Source organism: Eptesicus fuscus, chromosome 15, assembly GCF_027574615.1.
Source record: "Eptesicus fuscus isolate TK198812 chromosome 15, DD_ASM_mEF_20220401, whole genome shotgun sequence".
Taxonomy (NCBI): domain Eukaryota; kingdom Metazoa; phylum Chordata; class Mammalia; order Chiroptera; family Vespertilionidae; genus Eptesicus; species Eptesicus fuscus.
This window is the reverse complement of record NC_072487.1, coordinates 73,403,701-73,428,428: the sequence shown is the minus strand read 5'-3', so window position 1 is coordinate 73,428,428 and position 24,728 is coordinate 73,403,701. Positions and strand designations below refer to the sequence as shown.

The 24,728-nt window shown below is 50.4% G+C and overlaps 1 long non-coding RNA gene, 5 other non-coding genes and 1 pseudogene across 6 annotated transcripts; 3 read left to right on the top strand and 4 right to left on the bottom strand.

Moving 5' to 3' along the window:
* Positions 1-889: 889 nt before the first annotated feature.
* LOC129151804 (5S ribosomal RNA) lies at positions 890-1,008 on the top strand. The gene has a single exon (XR_008558437.1). It is a non-coding gene; the product is annotated as a 5S ribosomal RNA (ribosomal RNA).
* A 4,602-nt stretch (positions 1,009-5,610) lies between these two features.
* On the bottom strand, positions 5,611-9,401 carry LOC129151591 (60S ribosomal protein L12-like; annotated as a pseudogene).
* Positions 6,617-6,745, bottom strand: LOC114229854 (small nucleolar RNA SNORA65). Its single transcript, XR_003615755.2, has one exon. It is a non-coding gene; the product is annotated as a small nucleolar RNA SNORA65 (small nucleolar RNA).
* A 541-nt stretch (positions 9,402-9,942) lies between the features above and the next one.
* On the top strand, positions 9,943-10,071 carry LOC129151791 (small nucleolar RNA SNORA65). The gene has a single exon (XR_008558426.1). It is a non-coding gene; the product is annotated as a small nucleolar RNA SNORA65 (small nucleolar RNA).
* A 4,888-nt stretch (positions 10,072-14,959) lies between these two features.
* Positions 14,960-15,892, top strand: LOC114229853 (uncharacterized). The gene is made up of 2 exons (XR_008558314.1): positions 14,960-15,193; positions 15,325-15,892. It is a non-coding gene; the product is annotated as an uncharacterized LOC114229853 (long non-coding RNA).
* A 4,849-nt stretch (positions 15,893-20,741) lies between these two features.
* LOC129151801 (5S ribosomal RNA) lies at positions 20,742-20,860 on the bottom strand. The gene has a single exon (XR_008558434.1). It is a non-coding gene; the product is annotated as a 5S ribosomal RNA (ribosomal RNA).
* A 1,856-nt stretch (positions 20,861-22,716) lies between these two features.
* On the bottom strand, positions 22,717-22,835 carry LOC129151799 (5S ribosomal RNA). Its single transcript, XR_008558433.1, has one exon. It is a non-coding gene; the product is annotated as a 5S ribosomal RNA (ribosomal RNA).
* Between the last annotated feature and the right edge of the window lie 1,893 nt (positions 22,836-24,728).

Here is a 24,728-nt window from a genome sequence, read left to right as displayed (position 1 = left end):
CAGAAGCCGCCAGCTGTATCCTAGAGTTGGAAAAAGAAAAGCAGACCCTCCAGGGCACAGGCCAGGAGTGGTGGGGTGCCGCCGTGGCCCTGCAGGAACGCAGCGTCAAGTTCAGGAGGAGAACCAGCAGCTCTGGATGCAGATAGAAAACTTGGAGATGCAATCCAGAAGGAAAAGGACAACAGTCAGCACTGGGAGACCATCCACAAAGTGCAGTACCAGCCCCTCATGGATGAGCACAGCCGCTACAGACCCTGCTGCGTCGCTCCCTGGAAATGGAGAGCAAAGCATTCAGGCGTAGGGAGCAGGACCAGCTCCAACATGAGGCAGCACTGCGGGAGCTGAGGAAGGAGCTGCGGGAGCTGAACACTGAGAGGGAGGCTCTGAAGCAGGCACAGGAGGAGAATGCCCTGGCCGCCCAAGAGAAGGAGAGGCTGCCACGGGAGGGAGACAGAGTCAGCTTCTGGAATCAGCTGATGAAGGGGCAGCAAAAGGAGCTCTTCACCCAGAGCAAAGAGATGCAAACCTCCCTGAGGCTCCTGCAGCGGGAAGCGAGGCTTTGCAGGCGCAGTACGAAGGGGCCAGGGAGGACCAGCAGAGCATGGAAATCTCGCTGAAGAAGCTGGGCAGCCAGTGTGAGGTGCTCTCCCGTGAGAAGGAGAACTTCGAAGAGGAAAATCATAACGTCAGAAGGCAGAGTCAGACGTTGGCCAAGAAGAACAGGCAGCTTCTAAAAGAGAATGTAGAAAAGTAAGTTTCTTATGGATAATAAAAGAAGAGGAGGAGGAAACAGTCATGGATTCCTGCGAGTCCCAGGTTCCTGTTCCTAGGAAGGAAAAGTGGTGGATTCGAGGCACAGCCTTCATCAAATGTAAAAACAATGGTTCTAGTCTACGGCCATACCACCCTGAACGCGCCTGATCTCGTCTGATCTCGGAAGCTAAGCAGGGTCGGGCCTGGTTCCTACTTGGATGGGAGACCGCCTGGGAATACCAGGTGCTATAGGGTTAACACACACACACACAGACACACACACACACACACACACACACACACACACACACACAACACAAAAAGAACACAGCGGTTCTAGAGCACCAGCGAAGCTGACCCCAGACAGCTCTCCCGAGCCACTGGAGGCCACCCCAATCATGCTCGTTCTGGGTGTGAGAGAGAGAGGCCCCCACCGGGCCACCTCCAAAAGGCTATCTATCTGGGGATAACCATTTAGCCGCTTGGTGCAAAAAGAACAAAAGGAAGAACAAACACAACTCTCGGCGGCCGGCCCGGCATTGTTGAAACGCTTTCAGTCCTGGTCTTCCTTGAACATCTCACCCGCTTCTAAATAGTCTCTCCCTTTTCCAGACACTGGACATTCCTTTCCCGTTACCAGTGCCTCCATCAGATGCCCTCCATCATTTATGAAAAACGACAAAAAATCCAAAAAGAAAACACATCCTTCGAATCAGTTACACTTGAAAAGGGGTGAAAATTCACCGAGTTACCAGCTGTTAAAGTGTGTGCGCATTTCCTGGAACTCTACATTCTGTCCCACTGGGAGTCATTCTCTTCCACCAGAGTCTCATCTGTGTGTACATTTGGGGGTGGTTGGGTGCCCTATACTTATGTTATCAGCTTTTAAACCAGGTAAGCAGAGTGCCCAAAACCACACTGAGAACTGTGAGACCAGGACAGCTTGAGACTACTACCTACCTAGTAGTATTTGGCAAAAACAGATCATGAGCAGAGAGAAAGAAAAATCACATCTGAGGTAGAGGATTAGGGTCGACTCACCCCTTGGCAGTTAAAGAAAGGGGAGTCCTTTCAGGGAAGCATCTTTACCTGATGGATCGTGGACACATCCCCCTGCAGTTCCTTGAGGAGCTGCTGGGGGACAGCATGGCACTCGAGGCTGAACAGGTCCAGAAAATGAACCAGCACCCCCACCTGAGCTGGGACATGGAGCAGCTGTCAGAAGCCGCCAACCGTATCCTAGAGTTGGAAAAAGAAAAGCAGACCCTCCAGGGCACAGGCCAGGAGTGGTGGGGTGCCGCCGTGGCCCTGCAGGAATGGAGCAAGTGCACGGAGCTGCAGGAGGAGAACCAGCAGCTCTGGATGCAGATAGAAAACTTGGAGATGCAATCCAGAAGGAAGAGGACAACAGTCAACACTGGGAGACCATCCATAAAGTGCAGTACCAGCCGCTACACACAGCCGCTGGTTGAGCGGCTACAGACCCTGAGCACATCTCGTCTGATCTCGGAAGCTAAGCAGGGTCGGGATGAGCACAGCCGCTACAGACCCTGCTGCGTCGCTCCCTGGAAATGGAGAGCAAAGCATTCAGGCGTAGGGAGCAGGACCAGCTCCAACATGAGGCAGCACTGAGGCAGCTGAGGAAGGAGCTGCGGGAGCTGAACACTGAGAGGGAGGCTCTGAAGCACGCACAGGAGGAGAATGCCCTGGCCGCCCAAGAGAAGGAGAGGCTGCCAAAGGAGGAGACAGAGTCAGCTTCTGGAATCAGCTGATGAAGGGGCAGCAAAAGGAACTCTTCACCCAGAGCAAAGAGATGCAAACCTCCCTGGAGCTCCTGCAGCGGGAAGCGAGGCTTTGCAGGCGCAGTACGAAGGGGCCAGGGAGGACCAGCAGAGCATGGAAATCTCGCTGAAGAAGCTGGGCAGCCAGTGTGAGGTGCTCTCCCGTGAGAAGGAGAACTTCGAAGAGGAAAATCATAACGTCAGAAGGCAGAGTCAGACGTTGGCCAAGAAGAACAGGCAGCTTCTAAAAGAGAATGTAGAAAAAGTAAATTTCTTATGGATTATAAAAGAAGAGGAGGAGGAAAAATACAAATCTTATAACCCACATTCGGGAGAAGCCACACAGTAACGACTGTGGGAAATTGCTCCGTGAGAGCTCAGCCCTCATTAGACATCATGTAATCCACACTGGAGGGAAGCCCTACAAATGCAATGTGTAGCAAAGCATTTAACTAGAGTTCATGCCTTACCATCAGAGTGCATTGATTTTTATATTAAATAGCCTTCGATTCTGGAACTCAAGGACAGGTTTATAATAAAATGAGATGTTAATTTAAAAGAAAAGCGGGGGGGGGGGGGGCTAATGCGAGCTAAGATTCCTGAGAAGCATCTTGGTCATTATTCATGGTTTAGAACAGAAACACTAAGGTTCTGGGTGAAAAGAAGTGAAGCATCAAACCTGTCTGCATTCGAGTTCAGCCAAACTCCTCCAGCCTTTTGTATTTCAGTATTTTCTCTTCCTCTACCAAAGGAACTTATTTTAAATTGCCTTTCTAAATTTTTTTCAGACTGGAAGACTGTATGTGTAGAATCATTCCAAAACACAAGGGTAGAGATACCCCCCGGGGAATCAGATCATAGGAACCGTGGACAGGGAAACAGCTTCCATCTGCGACCAGTCCTTTCTCCACAACAGAGAGTTCCTAAAGTGAGACTCCATAAACGTGAAATACAAACGAAATACAAATGAAGGAAGGCCTTCAGCCAAAGTACAAATCTTATAACCCACCAAAAGACCCACACTCGGGAGAAGCCATAGATATGTAACGACTGTGGGAAATTCCTCTGTGAGAGCTCAGCCCTCATTAGACATCATGGCATGCATACTGGAGACAAGCCCTACGAATGCAATGTGTAGCAAAGCATTTAACCAGAGTTCATGCCTTAGCATCAGAGAATTCATACTGGTGTGACACCCATCAATGTAGCGTGTGGGAAGGCCTTCATGTGTAGGTCAGCTTTCATTTGACACCAGAGCCTCCATGCTAGAGAGTAACTGCGAACATGACCAATGTGGATGGGGACCTGGTGGTTTGAAAGCCTTTGGAAACATGCTTTTGTACCTTTAATAAAATGACTATTTCATGTGGAAGGTCTCAGGAGCTTTTTTCTCTTTAACATCATCTGTCAACTATATGACCCAACTGAAATTACTAGTTACCTATATTCTGTGGGCCTAAGTGCCTTTTTGTGTACCAAGCACTCCAGAAACCTTGGTTTATAAAGGTATGATCAACTCAATGGAAGACCTGGTTTCTACTTAAATGCTAAGTATTTCAGCAATGGTTATCCCTCCTTGAATGACTTGCAAGAAACCAAAAGAACCAAGAATTCTGGCCAGGAAAGAGCATTTCTCTATAATGGGGTCAAAGTATCTGATTTGAGGAACTAAATTCAAGTAGGCAAGACTCTAGGGCCAACTATTTAATGCTACAATTTCATTGAGGGTAGTTGAAGAAGGATTCATGCCTTAATGCCAAATATATGAAAACCTACAGCCCTGGCTGGTTTTGCCCAGTGGATAGAGCATCAGCCTGTGGGCTGCATGGTCCCAGGTTCGATTTCAGTCACGGGCACATGCCCAGATTGTGGGCTCGATTCCCAGTGGGGGGCGTGCAGGAGGCAGCCAGTCAATGATTCTCTCTCATCATTGATGTTTCTTTCTCTCCCTCTCCCTTCCTCTCTGAAATCAAATATATATATATATATATATATATATATATATATATATATACACACACACACACACACACACACACACACACAGGTGCAAGTAAAGTAACACTGCTATACCCAATGTCCACTATGAACTGACCTAGTTCTTGTTTCAGCTGTTAGGCCTTGGAAAGATAGAAGCTGAGGGTGTCTGGGGGCTGAGTTCCTGAAATCTCTCCAGGAGGCACACCCTCACAGGGCGGGACAACCTGAAGAAGTCATGCTCTCCCTGGGCCAGAGGCAGGGGGGTTATCCCTGCTTTCCCCAGGGGAGGGCAGTTCCCTTTGCTTTTCCACGTTGCACTGACCTGTGTCCTATTGCTGCCATTTCCACCAACTGGGGTGATCTCATCTCAGCAGTTACAAACCACTGTGTGCTTGCCCTGGTTTTGGTTAGGTATGCGTTTGACTTCAGGGGCAGGTTTCCCAGTACTGGCTGCCTGCTATAAGGGAAGCTTGTGTCAACTATTCTCACCCCTTATTTTTCCCTCACCTTCCACTAAAGAAAGTGTCTTCTCCAACCCTGATTGCACCCGGAGTAACTAAAAACCACCTACTAAAAGGCCTGTTGACAAAATTTCTGGGGTTAATCATTCCCAAGTGGTGTTTCAAGCTACTCAAGTGTAGCTTATCTCAGTGCCCAGGTGGCCATCCGTTGCATGTCTAATAAAGGAAAAGGGAGTGGTAAGCTCTAACGGTGATTAAAAGAAACAGAGGGATGATGAGGAAAAAGGTGAAAACATTATAATCTGTTACTGGCTTAAAGCCAAGAAAATGTTAGGACTAGGCTGTAGCTAAACTTTAGAAGTATACTTGACCCTCACTTTCACATAAACTCAGATCAATCAAGGACACAGGTCAGGTTTCTTTGTTATCCAATCAGTGAACCCCAGCTCTGTGCTGGAATGGATACCACAGTCTGGAATTGCAGGCCCTGGGCCCCAACCCACCAAATGATTTGGTCTAGGATGAAGAACTTCATCACCCATGTAGTTAGGCTGCACTACAAGCTTTCCTTCTGGCCAAGAACTATTTCTTATGAAGAGCTCCAGGAATGTCTACAAAACCTGCTGAGACGTCTCTTCTAGATGTCTTTCATGAGCTGCTGCCACAGAGGGCAGAAATCTGTTACTGGTAAGATAACAGATGCCCAGAATGGTGCTTCCACAGGTTCCCACCTTGGTCCCACCAACCACCTGACCACAAAGAACCAGCTCCCCAAGGAGAAAGCCACATCAAAAAGTCCACTGCTTGTCAAATGATCTTTGAGTCCTTTTCCTTTGTAGTTCTTAACTCTGTAGGAAAGAAGAAAGAAATCCTATCAGTGATATGGAAAAAGGTCTTCTCAACCCCACTACTGACCAATTCTAAAACTCTCCAGCTTTCACCCTGATTTTAAGCAATGAAAAATACAGAAGTCACTTACAGCCGGACATTCCACTGCACCACTGTTGATATCATCTATGATGTCATGAGGGTGGCGGCCATCAACATTGCACCCCACAGACTGGGCAGTCCCCAGGATCTCTTTAATGGTTCCTATAATTAAAGAAAATGTGGCATTAGGTGGGAAACGCCAGCCCCTCACAATCCTCAGACACCACTGGGGACATCCATTTGAGTTCCACAGCAGACAGTGTCATAAAATATCAGAAATAAACACCCCGACTCCCCTACTTGAGAGCTCTCATTTAGTTATGCAAGGCCTGGATGCCAAGTCTCCATGGACCCTTGATACCCAGATTAAACACATCTGGCCCCAAATCACCATGATCAAGCCACATTTTTCAAACCCAGGAAAGATTATACCCCAAATGTTGGTTCTTAAAGAATTAAGTTTCCTTTAAAATGGGAAAAAGCTACCACTCGGTGAATATGCCACATATTCCAAGGTGGTTCCATGTTGACCTGCTCTTACCAGAGAGTTCTCTAGCTAAAGATCGGTGCCGCATCTGTCGGGCAATGCTGACAATCTCATCGAATGTGATATTTCCACTGTGCTTAACTGCAGAAAAAAGAAAACACAGCAAAAGCTTTGTCACAACCCAAAGCGAGAGCAGACCACAATGTCCTCCCTCAGCCATTTCTCGTTGTTCCCATGCTTTCGGCACAGAGTCCTCCACATGAAGAAGAACCCTGTTTCCTAAGCTGGGGTTCAGCTTCAGCTCACCACTGGAATGCACCAGCCAACAGGAAGTGGTCAGGTGCAGTGGCGGGTGGCTAATGGCAAAATCAAATCTTCACCAATCTTCACGTGTGACTGTTTCAGAGATGAGAAAAGGCAAGCTTAAGTTACTGGGGTCAATCTATACAGAGTGTCACCCAGCTGAGAAGGGCTCTCTTAATTCATCATTCTCAGTTGTTTCACCCCGAATGGCACTTCATGATACTGCCTGGCTATATAGCAGCCTGCCATCAAGTCCCCATGCCATCAAATCTCTAGTTCTCCTTAAAAAGAAAGTATGCAGCTAAGTATCAGGCGTTATGCAGACACCACCACTTACAAGCTGCTCAGTGACAGAAAGGCCACTCACTGTTTTTTTGCTTCTTTCTGTCTCTTGGCAGTTCTTTGAGGCTTTGATGATCAGGGCAGAGGCAGAAGGCACTACTTCAATCTGCAGAAGAGATTCTCAATGAGTAAGCCCTCCCCCAACCTCCAGTGAAGACGATACTGCCACACAGCTGGTTTCTTCCAGACCATGGGGCAGACACTGGACTTGTGGTCCATTCTCAAGGAATCTTCAAAATCCAAACCACATCCTGGCCAAGGAGACATTAAGCTGTTTGCCCAGGGACACACAGTGACAGGAGTTACTATTTGAGCACGTCTGACCTTGCTCTCGGGGAAAGCTTTCCCCACACATAACATTGCTCTCACCACTAATGGTAGGTGGCCACGTCAGCAAAACCTTCCCCCCAGGAATCCCAGAGGGTAGCTACCCTGCCCACCCTCACACCAATTACCTGGGCCTGTCTGTTCTGAATGGTCAGTTTCACTGTAATCCTCAGACCCTTCCAATCACCAGTTGCTTTGGCGATGTCATCACCAACCTTTTTTGGAGACTGTGGAAATAAAGGTTATGAACTCATATTGTGTCTCAAGTTTAAGGGTCCTGAAATCCTATCCTGTCTCACTCACTTGCCAATACCCCAAATCCTCCTATAGAGCACACAGGAAACTGAACACACAACTGTACTTACCCAATCAAGGCAAGGCTCTCAGCATAGTATAACCTGGAAACATTAAGCTGGGGTGAGGCTTGTTCAGGGTTGTAAGCTGCAGGCCAAGGGCCATAATGGGCCAAAATTACCTACCTACCCTCTCAGAAGGACCTATGTGATAACGTAGGGAGAAAATTCCCACACTGGTTACATTCAGATCATCTGGAGACCTTTCAAGGTATCAGGTTCCTGTGTCAGGCCAACCCAAGTCACTCTATGGGGAATGGAGGTCTGGGCATTTGCTACTTTAGAATTTCCCAGTGACCTCTAGGAAACATGTCCCGTTAGTGCCAGCAGAGCTACGGGCCCAGAACGGTATTAAGACACTGGTTAATGTGTGCATATACGCATAACCTATGGACACAGACAATGAGGGAGGGGGGAAGGCTGGAAGAGGACAATGGGGGAAAAGGGAACACATGTAATACTTTCAACAGTAAAGAATTAAAGAAAGAAAACACTGGTTAAGCAAGACCAACGTGGGAGAACACTTGGGCAAGAGACCACTGTGCAAGGAACAAAGGTCTCATGATATTTGGGGAAATCCAACTTCAGTAAAATGGGTTACGAGGGAAATAAGACTGGTCGTAAGTAAAGCTGGTCACATTAGCCAGTCGGTTTGGAGCAGAATAGGAAACACAAGCGATTACCATGTTCACCAGAATCTTCCCCCAACATCCCAGTTAAGCCTCCAAACAGTGATTATCCCCACCTCCCGCACTAGAAAACAGGCTAAGCCTCAACTGGTTTGGCTCAGCAGACAGAGCGTCAGCCTGTGGCCTAAAAAGTCCTGGGTTCCATTCAGGTCAAGGGCACATGCCTGGGTTGTGGGCTCAGTCCCCAGCATGGGGCGTGCAGGAGGCAGCCAATCAACGATTCTCTCTCATCATTGATATTTCTCTCTCCTTAGACCTTCCTCTCTGAAATCAATAAAAAGAAAACATAGGCTGAAAGTCACTAAGCCACCTAACTTCAAAACCCCCCCCCACCCCCCATGGCCCTCCCAGCCTCTCCCTCAGGTTCACTCACACAGCGGTCAGGAGGCAGTGGATTGGAAGTCACCGCTTCCAGGGACTGGGTTCTATGCTCATCGATAACCTTTCTAACGCACCTCCTGGCAGTTCAGTGCACCAGAGGTTTACTGGGGATGGAAACCGCCAGCGCCAATGGCACCTCAGGCACAGCTGTGCTTGACCAGGCAGCGCCTACCTGCTCCCAGGTAAGAAACAACCCACCGCGAGAATGACTTACCAGGCCCAGGGGGCCGATCTTGGGGGCCAGGGCAGACGTGGCACCCACTTCCCCACCGGTGCACCTCAGGTATACTGGGAGGAAAAAACCGGTAAGTCCTTCTGCAGAGTCCCAGCCGCAGCCCTCTCCCCATCGCTCCGGGCTGGCCACGCCACACTCCGCCTCTTCTCCAAACAGCACCAGGAACCTCGGGGAGGAGCGCGGCGGGCCACCCCCTCCTTGGGCGTGGACGGTTCCAACTGCCACGAGGACCCCGTGGTCTTCGGTTGGGCAACGGCTAACGAGGCCCACCCCGGGCCGGCGTGGAGGCAGCCGGACTGGCAGCCCACCCAGTCTACGGGGGAAGCGCCGGAGACAAAAGCGCCGGAGACAAACCTTACCCTACGCGTGCGGGCTGCATCGCCGCCACAGGTGCTCCGGTCCTCCCTCCCCGTTTGCACGTGGGGAAGCTGAGGCCCAGACAGAGGAAGAGGCTTGGCTAGGACTTCACGGCGTCCCGAACGCAGCACCAGAAAGGCCTCTAGGCAGCAGCTTAAAAGCGCGACGCGGTAAAAGTAGGAATTGCGGAGGGGCCGAGAGACAGAAAGAAGCAAAAAACAAACAAACAAACAAACAAAAAAACGAGTGAGTGGCCTTTCTGTCCCTGAGCAGTTTGTGAGTGGTGGTGTCTGCACAACGCCTGATACTTAGCTGCATGCTTTTCTTTTTAAGGAGAAGTAGAGATTTGATGGCATGGGGACTTGATGGCAGGCTGCTATATAGCCAGGCAGTATCATGAATGCCTTTCGGGGTGAAACAACTGAGAATGATGAATTAAGAGAGCCCTTCTCAGCTGGGTGACACTCTGAATAGATTAACCCCAGTAACTTAAGCTTGCCTTTTCTCATCTCTGAAACAGTCACACGTGAAGATTGGTGAAGATTTGATTTTGCCATGAGCCACCCGCCACTGCACCTGACCACTTCCTGTTGGCTGGTGCATTCCAGTGGTGAGCTGAAGCTGAACCCCAGCTTAGGAAACCGGGTTCTTCTTCATGTGGAGGACTCTGTGCCGAAAGCATGGGAACAACGAGGAATGGCTGAGGGAGGACATTGTGGTCTGCTCTGGCTTTGGGTTGTGACAAAGTTTTTGCTGTGTTTTCTTTTTTCTGCAGTTAAGCACAGTGGAAATATCACATTCGATGAGATTGTCAGCATTGCCCGACAGATGCGGCACCGATCTTTAGCTAGAGAACTCTCTGGTAAGAGCAGGACAACATGGAACCAACTTGGAATATGTGCCATATTCACTGAGTAGTAGCTTTTTCCCATTTTAAAGGAAAATTAATTCTTTATTTTTTTTTTTTTTTTTTTTAAATTTCTTTATTGATTAAGGTGTCACATATTTGTCCTCATCCCCCCATTCCCATCCCACCCCTCTCCCCACGCATGCCCCAATCCCCTGTTGAACTTAACCGTTGGATAGGCTTATATGCATGCATACAGGTCCTTTGGTTGAACTCTCCCCCTCCCCCCACCCTCCCCCTACCCTCCCCTATCCTCCCGCTGAGGCCCGATAGTCCGATCGATGCCTCCTTGCTTCTGGTTCTATTCTTGTTCCTCAGTCTATGTTGTTCATCATTTCCCCTAGATGAGCGAGATCATATGTCACTAGATATATACTAATAAGAACTGAATGTGAGACGAGCAATAATAGTTATGCTGACAGGCAAATGAATCAATCTGTAGCGAGCTTCGCCCTGGACCAACAGTTCTTTTGAGACCCAATTTCAATGTCCAGTAGTTCCTTATGTGTACATGTCAGCACTGACCCCTCAGCTCTGGATGGTGGACAAATGGTGGTAATGGAGGTCCGACTCCCTCTGGTTTGGTCTCGGCCGAACCCAGGGGCACGGCGTCACCCAGACTAAGGGGCACGTGGCCTCACCCTTACCCAAGGGGCGCGTGGTCACACCCGGGCCTGGGACCCAGCCTCACCCGGATGGATCCAGGGGCACACGGCCTCACCCGGACCCAGGATCTGGCTTCACCCGTACCCAGGGACGCTTGGCCTCTCCCAGACCCAGGGGCACGTGGCCTCACCCGGGCCTAGGTGCACGAGGCCTCATTCGGATCCAGGGACACATGGTCGCACCCGGACCCAGGGACGCATGGCCTCTCCCAGACCCAGGGCCACTTGGGCTCACCCGGGCCTAGGTGTACGAGGCCTCACCCGGATCCAGGGACACATGATCTCACCCGGACCCAGGGACGCTTGGCCTCTCCCAGACCCAGGGCCACTTGGGCTCACCCGGGCCTAGGTGCACGAGGCCTCATCCGGATCCAGGGACACATGGTCGCACCCGGACCCAGGGACGCTTGGCCTCTCCCAGACCCAGGGCCACTTGGGCTCACCCGGGCCTAGGTGCACGCGGCCTCACCCGGATCCAGGGACACATGGTCTCACCCGGACCCAGGGATGCTTGGCCTCTCCCAGATCCAGGGCCACTTGGGCTCACCCGGGCCTAGGTGCACGAGGCCTCACCCGGATCCAGGGAAACATGGTCTCACCCGGACCGAGGGACGCTTGGCCTCTCCCAGACCCAGGGCCACTTGGGCTCACCCGGGCCTAGGTGCACGAGGCCTCATCCGGATCCAGGGACACATGGTCGCACCCGGACCCAGGGACGCTTGGCCTCTCCCAGACCCAGGGCCACTTGGGCTCACCCGGGCCTAGGTGCATGCGGCCTCACCCGGATCCAGGGACACATGGTCTCACCCGGACCGAGGGACGCTTGGCCTCTCCCAGACCCAGGGCCACTTGGGCTCACCCGGGCCTAGGTGCACGAGGCCTCACCCGGATCCAGGGACACATGGTCGCACCCGGACCCAGGGACGCTTGGCCTCTCCCAGACCCAGGGCCACTTGGGCTCACCCGGGCCTAGGTGCACGAGGCCTCACCCGGATCCAGGGACACATGGTCGCACCCGGACCCAGGGACACTTGGCCTCTCCCAGACCCAGGGCCACTTGGGCTCACCCGGGCCTAGGTGCACGCGGCCTCACCCGGATCCAGGGACACATGGTCTCACCCGGACCCAGGGATGCTTGGCCTCTCCCAGACCCAGGGCCACTTGGGCTCACCCGGGCCTAGGTGCACGCGGCCTCACCCGGATCCAGGGACACATGGTCGCACCCGGACCCAGGGACGCTTGGCCTCTCAGACCCCGGGGCACGTGACCTCACCCATGCCTAGGTGCACGAGGTCTCACCCGGATCCAGGGACACACGGTCTCACCCAGACCCAGGGACACCTGGCCTCCCCCAGACCCAGGGGCACGTGGCCTCACCCGGGCCTAGGCGCACGAGGCCTCACCCGGATCCAGGGACACACGGTCTCACCCGGACCCAGGGACGCCTGGCCTCCCCCAGATCCAGGGGCACGCGGCCCCACCCGGACCTAGGTGCACGAGGCCCCACCCGGATCCAGGGACACATGGTCTCGCCCGGACCTAGGGGAGCGTGGCCTCTCTCAGACCCAGGGGCACGTGGCCTCACCTGGACCTAGGTGCACGAAGCCACCCGGACCCAGGGGCGCGTTACCTCTCTCAGACCCCTGGTCGCGTGGTCTCACCCGGATCCAGGGGCTCACGGCCTCACCTGTACTCGGGACCCAGCCTTACCCGGATCCAGGGGCCCACGGCCTCACCCGGACCCAGGGTTCAGATTCGCCCGGACCCAGGGGCACATGGCCTCACCCGAACCCGGAATCCAGCTTCACCTGGACCCAGGGGCGCGTGGCCTCACCCAAACCCAGGGGCGTGAGGCCTCACCTAGACCCAGAGGCGTGTGACCACATCTGAGCCCAGAGGCTCGCAGGCTCGCCTGGACTCGGGTCTCAGCGGGGTTTCGTCTTCTTGATCCCAATTCCTGTTGGTCAATTCCCTCTCAGCAATTCCTTCGGTCATTTTCTCCGAGCTCCAGGGCGACTGCCGCAGAACTCGTTGGGCGGCGGGCTCGGCAAGGCTCCGGTGTGCCCGGTGCCCGGCGGTGGGCTGGTCCGGTGTCGCTGCGTCGGCCCTTGGGTCTGCAACGGTGGCCAGTCGCTGAGCGTGCGCACCTGGCCACTTCGGGGCATTGAGATTCTTGAAGGACTCGGAGGTCAGCAAGCACGGAGTCTCCCACCCCATGTCTCCCAGGGGCTCGTCTGTCCGTGCTCGGCAGCGAGTGGAGCCGTCCCCTCAGCCGGAGACCGCCGGGGGAACTGCGCCGAGCACGTTCCTGGCCACCATTGTGTCGCCTGAGCCATAGTTCTTAAAGTGTGGACTTTGGGTCACCGGCATCAGCATCATCCTGCGTACCCCTCTCTTTTATTCTAGTTGTAGAGCATCTGCTCAGCCAGCCCCCCGGTCTTTCTGGCTGGTGTCTGCTCTGCTCTCCCGTCGTAGTCTCAATATTGTTGTGGTAGGCAACGATCAGGCTGCCGCCCTATGTCTCCATCTTGGTCCTCCTTTGTACAGTTAAGTCTTGATTGTTGTTGGTGTCACTGGGAGGAATTGTCCTCCAGGCCAATTGGCCGTGAGGACCCTCTTTGTCCATATAGGAAGAGTTGCTGTGCAGGAGACATGTTTGTGGGCCGGGTCTTGATGCAGCAATGCCTTGGCGCTCACTGAGTCTGCCTCTAGAATGCCTCCCTTATGCAAGTGATTGAAATCTGGTGTCATCTCCCACCAACCACTAGATGCCCTCGTTTCTGGGTCTCCAATGCAGTGTGGGTCAGCCACTACCTGAGGCACTCAGCAGGAAAAAGCTTCTGCTCAGCTTGGCTGGGGCGGAGCTACAGGGTGGAGCCTACAACCTTGGCTTCCTGTCAGCCCCGCCCTATGAGGCTCCTGTGTCTGTGTCCCTCTGTATTCCTTGCAAACACCTCTGAGAGAAACGCGCCCTGGAGTTTCGCCCACTGCCAAACAGTCCAGTCCCTCCCCTAATGAATCTGGACTCCCAGATTCTCGCCTGGAACTGGGCTTCAGTGCAGTTGGAACTGGGTCTCAGCGCAGGCTGGCGTCCCTGTCTCCTTCCCAGCAGGGCCACCCAGTGGCGCAGGCAAAAGTTCGTCCTCTGCGCACCTTCCAGTGCGCGCGTCTGGAGCCGCCGCTTCTCTGTGCCTCCGCCACCACAGCCCAAATTCATTCCCCCAGCGTGCGCCTGGCTTCCCAGGGATTCGCCCGGAACTGGGGTTCAGTGCAGTCGGAACTGGGGTTCAGCACGGTCCTGAGCTTATGTCTCCTTCCCGCTAGGGCAGTTCAGTGGCGCAGGCAACAGTCCGTCCTTTGCGCCCCTTCCCGTGCGCGCCTCTGGAACTCTGCCTTCCGCCGCTCCTCTGTGCCTGCGCCCCACAGCCCAGATTCATTCCCCCAGCCTGCGCCTGGCTTCCCAGGGTTTCGCCCGGAACTGGCGCTCAGTGCAGTCGGAGCCGGCGCTTAGCACACTCCGGAGCCTTTATCTCCTTCCTGCCAGTGAACGCCGGCCAGGCCGTCAGCTGCCCCTTCCTCTCCGGCTCCATCCTCCCCGCAGGCGCGCGTGCTCGTGTCTCCGCCAGTTTCTCCATACCTCAGGCTTTTACGGCTCCCCCGATTGTCCCCATGGCCTTCTCCTTCCCCCCATCTGTGGGCATTTCAGTCCGCCAGCTCTCCTGTGGTTCTGGACGATGTCCGTTCTGACCTCTAGTTGTGCCTTTGAAATTGTTGTGCCCGGCTGCAGGTTAGGTGTTTCACCTATGCCGCCATCTTGGTTTCTCCGAAAATTAATTCTTTAAGACCCAAAATTTGGGGTATAATCTTTTCTGGGTTTGAAAAATGTGGCTTGATCATGGTGATTTGGGGCCAGATGTATTTAATCTGGGTATCAAGGGTCCCCTGGAGACTTGGCATCCAGGCCTTGCATAACTAAATGAGAGCTCTCAAGTAGGGAAGTTGGGGGTGTTTATTTCTGATATTTTATGACACTGTCTGCTGTGGAACTCAAATGGATGTTCCCAGTGGTGTCTGAGGATTGTGAGGGGCTGGCGTTTCCCACCTAATGCCACATTTTCTTTAATTATAGGAACCATTAAAGAGATCCTGGGGACTGCCCAGTCTGTGGGGTGCAATGTTGATGGCCGCCACCCTCATGACATCATAGATGATATCAACAGTGGTGCAGTGGAATGTCCGGCTGTAAGTGACTTCTGTATTTTTCATTGCTTAAAATCAGGGTGAAAGCTGGAGAGTTTTAGAATTGGTCAGTAGTGGGGTTGAGAAGACTTCTTTCCATATCACTGATAGGATTTCTTTCTTCTTTCCTACAGAGTTAAGAACTACAAAGGAAAAGGACTCAAAGATCAGTTGACAAGCAGTGGACTTTTTGATGTGGCCTTCTCCTTGGGGAGCTGGTTCTTTGTGGTCAGGTGGTTGGTGGGACCAAGGTGGGAACCTGTGGAAGCACCATTCTGGGCATCTGTTATCTTACCAGTAACAGATTTCTGCCCTCTATGGCAGCAGCTCATGAAAGACATCTAGAAAAGACGTCTCAGCAGGTTTTGTAGACATTCCTGGAGCTCTTCATAAGAAATAGTTCTTGGCCAGAAGGAAAGCTTGTAGTGCAGCCTAACTACATGGGTGATGAAGTTCTTCATCCTAGACCAAATCATTTGGTGGGTTGGGGCCCAGGGCCTGCAATTCCAGACTGTGGTATCCATTCCAGCACACAGCTGGGGTTCACTGATTGGATAACAAAGAAACCTGACCTGTGTCCTTGATTGATCTGAGTTTATGTGAAAGTGAGGGTCAAGTATACTTCTAAAGTTTAGCTACAGCCTAGTCCTAACATTCTCTTGGCTTTAAGCCAGTAACAGATTATAATGTTTTCACATTTTCCCTCATCATCTCTCTGTTTCTTTTAATCACCATTAGAGCTTACCACTCCCTTTTCCTTTATTAGACATGCAACGGATGGCCACCTGGGCACTGAGATAAGCTACACTTGAGTAGCTTGAAACACCACTTGGGGATGATTAACCCAAGAACTTTTGTCAACAGGCCTTTTAGTAGGTGGTTTTTAGTCACTCCGGGTGCAATCAGGGTTGGAGAAGACACTATCTTTAGTGGAAGGTGAGGGAAAAATAAGGGGTGAGAATAGTTGACACAAGCTTCTTTATAGCAGGCAGCCAGTACTGGGAAACCTGTCCCTGAAGTCAAACGCATACCTAACCAAAACCAGGGCAAGCACACAGTGGTTTGTAACTGCTGAGATGAGATGACCCCAGTTGGTGGAAATGGCAGCAATAGGACCCAGGTCAGTGCAAAGTGGAAAAGCAAAGGGAACTGCCCTCCAGTGGGGAAAGCAGGGATAACCCCCCTGCCTCTGGCCCAGGGAGAGCATGGCTTCTTCAGGTTGTCCCTCCCTGTGAGGGTGTGCCTCCTGGAGAGATTTCAGGAACTCAGCCCCCAGACACCCTCAGCTTCTACCTTTCCAAGGCTTAACAGCTGAAACAAGCACTAGGTCAGTTCATAGAGTGGACATTGGGTATAGCAGTGTTACTTAACTTGCACCTGGGTGTACATAGGTTTCCTTTATATATATATTAGAGGCCCAGTGCACAACATTTGTGCACTGTGGGTGGGGGGGGGGGGAGTACCTCAGCCCAGCCTGAGCCCTTTCTCAGTCCAGGACCCCTGGAGGGATGTCCGCCTGCCGGCAGGGAGCAAGCCTTAGCTGGCAGGTGGACATCCCCTGAGGGGTCCTTAGCGCTGAAATGTTCCAGCCACCGCTGCTGCGCTCACCAGCTGTGAGCCCAGCTTCTGGCTGAGCGGTGTTCCCCCTGTGTTGAGTGTCTACCCCCTGGTGGTCAGTACGCATCATAGCAACCAGTCGTTCTGCTGTTCAGTCAATTTGCATATTAGCCTTTTTTATATTGGATATATATAATTTTTTTAAATTGATTTCAGAGAGGAAGGGAGTGGGAGAAAGAGAAACATCAATGATGAGAGAGAATCCTTGACTGGCTGCCTACTGCACGCCCCACACTGGGGATCGAGCCCATAAAATGGGCATGTGCCCTTGACCGAAATCAAACCTGGGACCACTCAGCCCACAGGCTGACACTCTCTCCACTGGACCAAACCAGCCAAGGCTATAGGTTTTCATATATTTGGCATTAAGGCATGAATCCTTCATCACCTACCCTCAATGAAATTGTAGCATTAAATAGTTGGCCCTAGAGTCTTCTCCACTTGAATTTAGTTCCTCAAATCAGACACTTTGATCCCATTATAGACAAATCTTTTTCCTGGCCAGAATTCTTGGTTCTTTTGGTTTCTTGCAAGCCATTCAAGGAGGGATAACCATTGCTGAAATACCTAGCATTTAAGTAGAAACCAGGTCTTCCATTGATTTGATCATAGCTTTATAAACTAAGGTTTCTGGAGTGCGTGATACACAAAAAAGCACTTAGGCCCAATGAATATAGGTAACTAGTAATTTGAGTTGGGTCATGCAGTTGACAGATGATGTTAAAGAGAAAAAAGTTCCTGAGACCTTCCACATGAAATAGTCATTTTATTAAAGGTACAAATCATGTTTCCAGAGGCTTTCAAGCCATCAGGTCCCCATCCACATTGGTCCTGTTCACAGTTACTCTCTAGCATGGAGGCTCTGGTGTCGAATGAAAGCTGACCTACATCTGAAGGCCTTCCCACACACTACATTGGTGGGGTGTCACACCAGTATGAATTCTCTGATGCTAAGGCATGAACTCTGGTTAAATGCTTTGCTACACATTGCATTCGTAGGGCTTCTCTCCAGTGTGAATGCCATGATGTCTAATGAGGGCTGAGCTCTCACGGAGAAATTTTCCATAGTCGTTACATATCTATGGCTTCTCCCAAGTGTGGGTCTTTTGGTGGGTTATAAGATTTGTACTTTGGCTGAAGGCCTTCTTTCATTTCTATTTCATTTGTATTTCACGTTTATGAAGTCTCACTTCTTTAGGAACTCTCTGTTGTGGGAAAAGGACTGGTCGCAGATGGAAGCTCTTCCCCTGTCCACAGTTCCTATGATCTGATTCCCCGGGGGGTATCTCTACCCTTGTGTTTTGCAATGATTCTACACATACAGTCTTCCAGTCTGAAAAAGATTTAGAAAGGCAATTTAAAATAAGTTCCTTTGGTAGAGGAAGAGAGAATACTGAAATACAAAAGGCTGGAGGAGTTTGGCTGAACTCGAATGCAGACAGGTTTGATGCTTCACTTCTTTTCACCCAGAACCTTAGTGGTTTATGTTTCTGTTCTAAACCATGAATAATGACCAAGATGGCTTCTCAGGGACATTAGCTCACATTGGCCTCTCCTTTTTAAAAAATAAATAAATTTAACAATATCTCATTTTATTACAAACCTGTCCTTGTGTTCCAGAATTGATGGCTATTTAATATACAAATCAATGCACTCTGATGGTAAGGCATGAACTCTGGTTAAATGCTTTGCTACACATTGCATTCATAGGGCTTCTCTCTAGTGTGGATTATGTGATGTCTAATGAGGGCTGAGCTCTCACGGAGCAATTTCCCACAGTCGTTACTGTGTGGCTTCTCCCGAGTGTGGGTCTTTTGGTGGGTTATAAGATTTGTACTTTGACTTTTCCTCCTCCTCTTCTTTTATAATCGATAAGAAACTTATTTTTTCTACATTCTCTTTTAGAAGCTGCCTGTTCTTCTTGGCCAACGTCTGACTCTGCCTTCTGACGTTATGATTTTCCTCTTCGAAGTTCTCCTTCTCACGGGAGAGCACCTCACACTGGCTGCTCAGCTTCTTCAGCGAGATTTCCATGCTCTGCTGGTCCTCCCTGGCCCCTTCGTACTGCGCCTGCAAGAGCTTCACTTCCCGCTGCAGGAGCTCCAGGGAGGTTTGCATCTCTTTGCTCTGGGTGAAGAGCTCCTTTTGCTGCCCCTTCATCAGCTGATTCCAGAAGCTGACTCTGTCTCCCTCCTGTGGCAGCCTCTCCTTCTCTTGGGCGGCCAGGGCATTCGCCTCCTGTGCCTGCTTCAGAGCCTCCCTCTCAGTGTTCAGCTCCCGCAGCTCCTTCCTCAGCTGCCTCAGTGCTGCCTCATGTTGGAGCTGGTCCTGCTCCCTACGCCTGAATGCTTTGCTCTCCATTTCCAGGGAGACTCAATTATGTCTGAATTCCTCCTGAGGCTCTTCATTTGTATTTCACATTTATGAAGTCTCACTTCTTTAGAAACTCTCTGTTGCCGGAAAAGGACTGGTCGCAGATGGAAGCTCTTCCCCTGTCCACAGTTCCTATGATCTGATTCCCTGGGGGGTATCTCTACCCTTGTGTTTTGGAATGATTCTACACATACAGTCTTCCAGTCTGAAAAAGACATAGAAAGGCAATTTAAATAAGTTCCTTTGGTAGAAGAAGAGAGAATACTGAAATACAAAAGACTGGAGGAGTTTGGCTGAACTCGAATGCAGGCAGGTTTGATGCTTCACTTCTTTTCACCCAGAACCTTAGTGTTTCTGTTCTAAACCACGAATAATGACCAAGATGGCTTCTCAGGGACCTTAGCTCACATTAGCCTCCCCTTTCTTTCTTTTTTAAAAAATTTAACAATATCTCATTTTATTACAAACCTGTCCTTGTGTTCCAGAATCAATGGCTACTTAATACACAAAATCAATGCACTCAGAAAATCGACCATGTTAACATTTCTTTCTCAGTACATTAGCTCAAGCAGAGGACTTCTTTATAGAACCCAAAGCATCAGGTTTAGTACATCCCACAATGAGCACCTTTAGTAAGCAAGAGGAAGCAATGTGCCAGGAACCTGGCCAAATACACACAGCAGCAGGTGAGACCCCCGATGCAAGCAAATGACTTCCCATAGAACATAAACACAGTGTGTCCCCTAAGAAAGGTACACAGAGGTCAGACTCTCCATAAACATGAACGACTTCCAATAGAATATAAACACAGAGTGTCCCCCAAGAAAGGTAAAAGAGGCCAGACTTCTGATAAAATTGAATGACTCCCTATGGAATGTAAACATAAGGTGGTCCAAAAAATGGGCACGCAGTGGAAACAAATAATAAATCAACTGTCGTAGGAAAAGAGTGACTGCCTTTTGAACATAAATATAGGGCACCCAACCACCCCCAAATGTACACACAGATGAGACTCTGGTGGAAGAGAATGACTCCCAGTGGGACAGAATGTAGAGTTCCAGGAAATGCGCACACACTTTAACAGCTGATAACTCGGTGAATTTTCACCCCTTTTCAAGTGTAACTGATTCGAAGAATGTGTTTTCTTTTTGGATTTTTTGTCGTTTTTCATAAATGAGGGAGGGTATTTGGTGGAGGCACTGGTAACGGGAAAGGAATGTCCAGTGTCTGGAAAAGGGAGAGCCTATTTAGAAGCGGGTGAGATGTTCAAGGAAGACCAGGACTGAAAGCGTTTCAACAATGCCGGGCCGGCCGCCGAGAGTTGTGTTTGTTCTTCCTTTTGTTCTTTTTGCACCAAGCGGCTAAATGGTTATCCCCAGATAGATAGCCTTTTGGAGGTGGCCCGTTGGGGGCCTCTCTCTCTTGCACCCATACGAGCATGATTGGGGTGGCCTCCAGTGGCTCGGGAGAGCTGTCTGGGGTCAGCTTCGCTGGTGCTCTAGAACCGCTGTGTTCTTTTTGTGTTGTGTGTGTGTGTGTGTGTGTGTGTGTGTGTGTGTTAACCCTATAGCACCTGGTATTCCCAGGCGGTCTCCCATCCAAGTAGGAACCAGGCCCGACCCTGCTTAGCTTCCGAGATCAGACGAGATCAGGCGCGTTCAGGGTGGTATGGCCGTAGACTAGAACCATTGTTTTTACATTTGATGAAGGCTGTGCCTCGAATCCACCACTTTTCCTTCCTAGGAACAGGAACCTGGGACTCGCAGGAATCCATGACTGTTTCCTCCTCCTCTTCTTTTATAATCCATAAGAAATTTACTTTTCTACATTCTCTTTTAGAAGCTGCCTGTTCTTCTTGGCCAACGTCTGACTCTGCCTTCTGACGTTATGATTTTCCTCTTCGAAGTTCTCCTTCTCACGGGAGAGCACCTCACACTGGCTGCCCAGCTTCTTCAGCGAGATTTCCATGCTCTGCTGGTCCTCCCTGGCCCCTTCGTACTGCGCCTGCAAAGCCTCGCTTCCCGCTGCAGGAGCCTCAGGGAGGTTTGCATCTCTTTGCTCTGGGTGAAGAGCTCCTGTTGCTGCCCCTTCATCAGCTGATTCCAGAAGCTGACTCTGTCTCCCTCCTGTGGCAGCCTCTCCTTCTCTTGGGCGGCCAGGGCATTCGCCTCCTGTGCCTGCTTCAGAGCCTCCCTCTCAGTGTTCAGCTCCCGCAGCTCCTTCCTCAGCTCCCGCAGTGCTGCCTCATGTTGGAGCTGGTCCTGCTCCCTACGCCTGAATGCTTTGCTCTCCATTTCCAGGGAGCGACGCAGCAGGGTCTGTAGCGGCTGTGCTCATCCATGAGGGGCTGGTACTGCACTTTGTGGATGGTCTCCCAGTGCTGACTGTTGTCCTCTTCCTTCTGGATTGCATCTCCAAGTTTTCTATCTGCATCCAGAGCTGCTGGTTCTCCTCCTGAACTTGATGCTGCACTTGACGCTGCATTCCTGCAGGGCCACGGGGGCACCCCACCACTCCTGGCCTGTGCCCTGGAGGGTCTGCTTTTCTTTTTCCAACTCTAGGATACAGCTGGCGGCTTCTGATAGCTGCTCCATGTCCCAGCTCAGGTGTGTGTGCTGGTTCATTCTCTGCACCTGTTCAGCCTCGAGTGCCATGCTGTCCCCCAGCAGCTCCTCAAGGAACTGCAGGGTGATGTGTCCACGATCCATCAGGTAAAGATGCTTCCCTGAAAGGCCTTTAACTGCCAAGGGGTGAGTCGACCCTAATCCTCTACCTCAGATGTGATTTTTCTTTCTCTCTGCTCATGATCTGTTTTTGCCAAATACTACTAGGTAGGTAGTAGTCTCAAGCTGTCCTAGTCTCGCAAGTTCTTAGTGTGGTTTTGGGCACTCTGCTTACCTGGTTTAAAAAGCTGATAACATAAGTATAGGGCACCCAACCACCCCCAAATGTACACACAGATGAGACTCTGGTGGAAGAGAATGACTCCCAGTGGATCAGAATGTAGAGTTCCAGGAAATGCGCACACACTTTAACAGCTGGTAACTCGGTGAATTTTCACCCCTTTTCAAGTGTAACTGATTAGAAGAATGTGTTTTCTTTTTGGATTTTTTTGTTGTTTTTCATAAATGAGGGAGGGTATCTGATGGAGGCACTGGTAACGGGAAAGGAATGTCCAGTGTCTGGAAAAGGGAGAGCCTATTTAGAAGCGGGTGAGATGTTCAAGGAAGACCAGGACTGAAAGCGTTTCAACAATGCCGGGCCGGCCGCCGAGAGTTGTGTTTGTTCTTCCTTTTGTTCTTTTTGCACCAAGCGGCTAAATGGTTATCCCCAGATAGATAGCCTTTTGGAGGTGGCCCGCTGGGGGCCTCTCTCTCTTGCACCCAGAACGAGCATGATTGGGGTGGCCTCCAGTGGCTCCGGAGAGCTGTCTGGGGTCAGCTTCGCTGGTGCTCTAGAACCGCTGTGTTCTTTTTGTGTTGTGTTGTGTGTGTGTGTGTGTGTGTGTGTGTGTGTGTGTGTGTGTGTGTGTGTTAACCCTATAGCACCTGGTATTCCCAGGCGGTCTCCCATCCAAGTAGGAACCAGGCCCGACCCTGCTTAGCTTCCGAGATCAGACGAGATCAGGCGCGTTCAGGGTGGTATGGCCGTAGACTAGAACCATTGTAGCGGCTGTGCTCATCCATGAGGGGCTGGTACTGCACTTTATGGATGGTCTCCCAGTGCTGACTGTTGTCCTCTTCCTTCTGGATTGCATCTCCAAGTTTTCTATCTGCATCCAGAGCTGCTGGTTCTCCTCCTATAGCTCCGTGCACTTGACGCTGCGTTCCTGCAGGGCCACGGCAGCACCCCACCACTCCTGGCCTGTGCCCTGGAGGATCTGCTTTTCTTTTTCCAACTCTAGGATACGGCTGGCGGCTTCTGACAGCTGCTCCATGTCCCAGCTCAGGTGGGGTGCTGGTTCATTCTCTGCACCTGTTCAGCCTCGAGTGCCATGCTGTCCCCAGCAGCTCCTCAAGGAACTGCTGGGGGATGTGTCCATGATCCATCAGGTAAAGATGCTTCCCTGAAAGGACTCCCCTTTCTTTAACTGCCAAGGGGTGAGTTGACCCGAATCCTCTACCTCAGATGTGATTTTTCTTTCTCTCTGCTCATGATCTGTTTTTGCCAAATACTACTAGGTAGGTAGTAGTCTCAAGCTGTCCTAGTCTCACAGTTCTCAGTGTGGCTTTGGGCACTCTGCTTACCTGGTTTAAAAAGCTGATAACAGCCCAACCGGTTTGGCTCAGTGGATAGTATTGACCTGAGGACCACAGGGTCCCGATTCTGGTCCAAGGGCACATATCTCGGTTGCAGGCTGCTCCCCGCCCAGGCCCTGATCAGGGCTTGTGCAGGAGGCAACCAATTGATGTGCTTCTCTCACATTGATGTTTTTGTCTTCCCCTCTCTCTTCCTAAAAAAAAATCAATGGAAAAATATCCTTGGGTGAGGATTAACAAAAAACAACCAAAAAGCTGATAACAATGCAGCAACATGAATTTTTTCACCTTTTAAAATTAAGATTAAAAAAAATGTAATCCTAGCATTGGAAGAATTTAGCACTAGGATATCTCATACACGGTTGGGCTGCATAAATGGGAACCTTTCTGGAACACAATATGGTTGCATGTGCCAAGAGTCTTGAAAATCTTGATATCCGAAATGTATTTGAGTTTATCCTAAAGAACCATTGAGAGTACACAGAGCTGTCAAATGAAAAGCAAACATGAAAATGTTGAGTAATGAGGGGATGACCATAGCACAGCCAACCAAGGGACACTTAGCAATTGCAAGTCATGTTTGAAATCTGCACTATGATTCCTTTTGTAGAAAGGCGCTGGGAAGATATGTGAGTATAAGCTGTATTGTCTTTGGTTGTGGGATTGGACACTTTTTGTTTCCTAGTGCTTATCTGTATTTTCTAATGTTCTCCAATAACAGTATTTTATGATACAAGTTAGAAAAACCTTGCTTTAAAGAATATGCAGTGATAGAAACATACTGTTTTTTTAAATTTAATAAATCTTTATTGTTTAGATTATTAGAATTGTTTCTCCTTTTTTCCCCCATAGCTCCCATCCACCCGGTTCCCACTCCACCCTCTGCCCTTACCTCCCCACCACGGTCCTCATCCATAGGTGTAAGATTTTTGTCCAGTCTCTTTCCGCACTCCCCACACCCCTTTCCCCCTGAGAATTATCAATCCTCCCATTCTATGCCCCTGATTCTATTATATACACCAGTTCATTCTGTTCCTCAGATTTTTAATTCACTTGATTTTTAGATTCACTTGTTGATAGATATGTATTTGTTGTTCATAATTTTTATCTTTACTTTTTTCTTCTTCTTCCTCTTCTTAAAGAATACCTTTCAGCATTTCATATAATACTGGTTTGGTGGTGATGAACTCCTTTAGCTTTTTCTTATCTGTGAAGGTCTTTGTCTGACCTTCAATTCTGAATGATAACTTTGCTGGGTAGAGTAATCTTGGTTGTAGGTTCTTGCTATT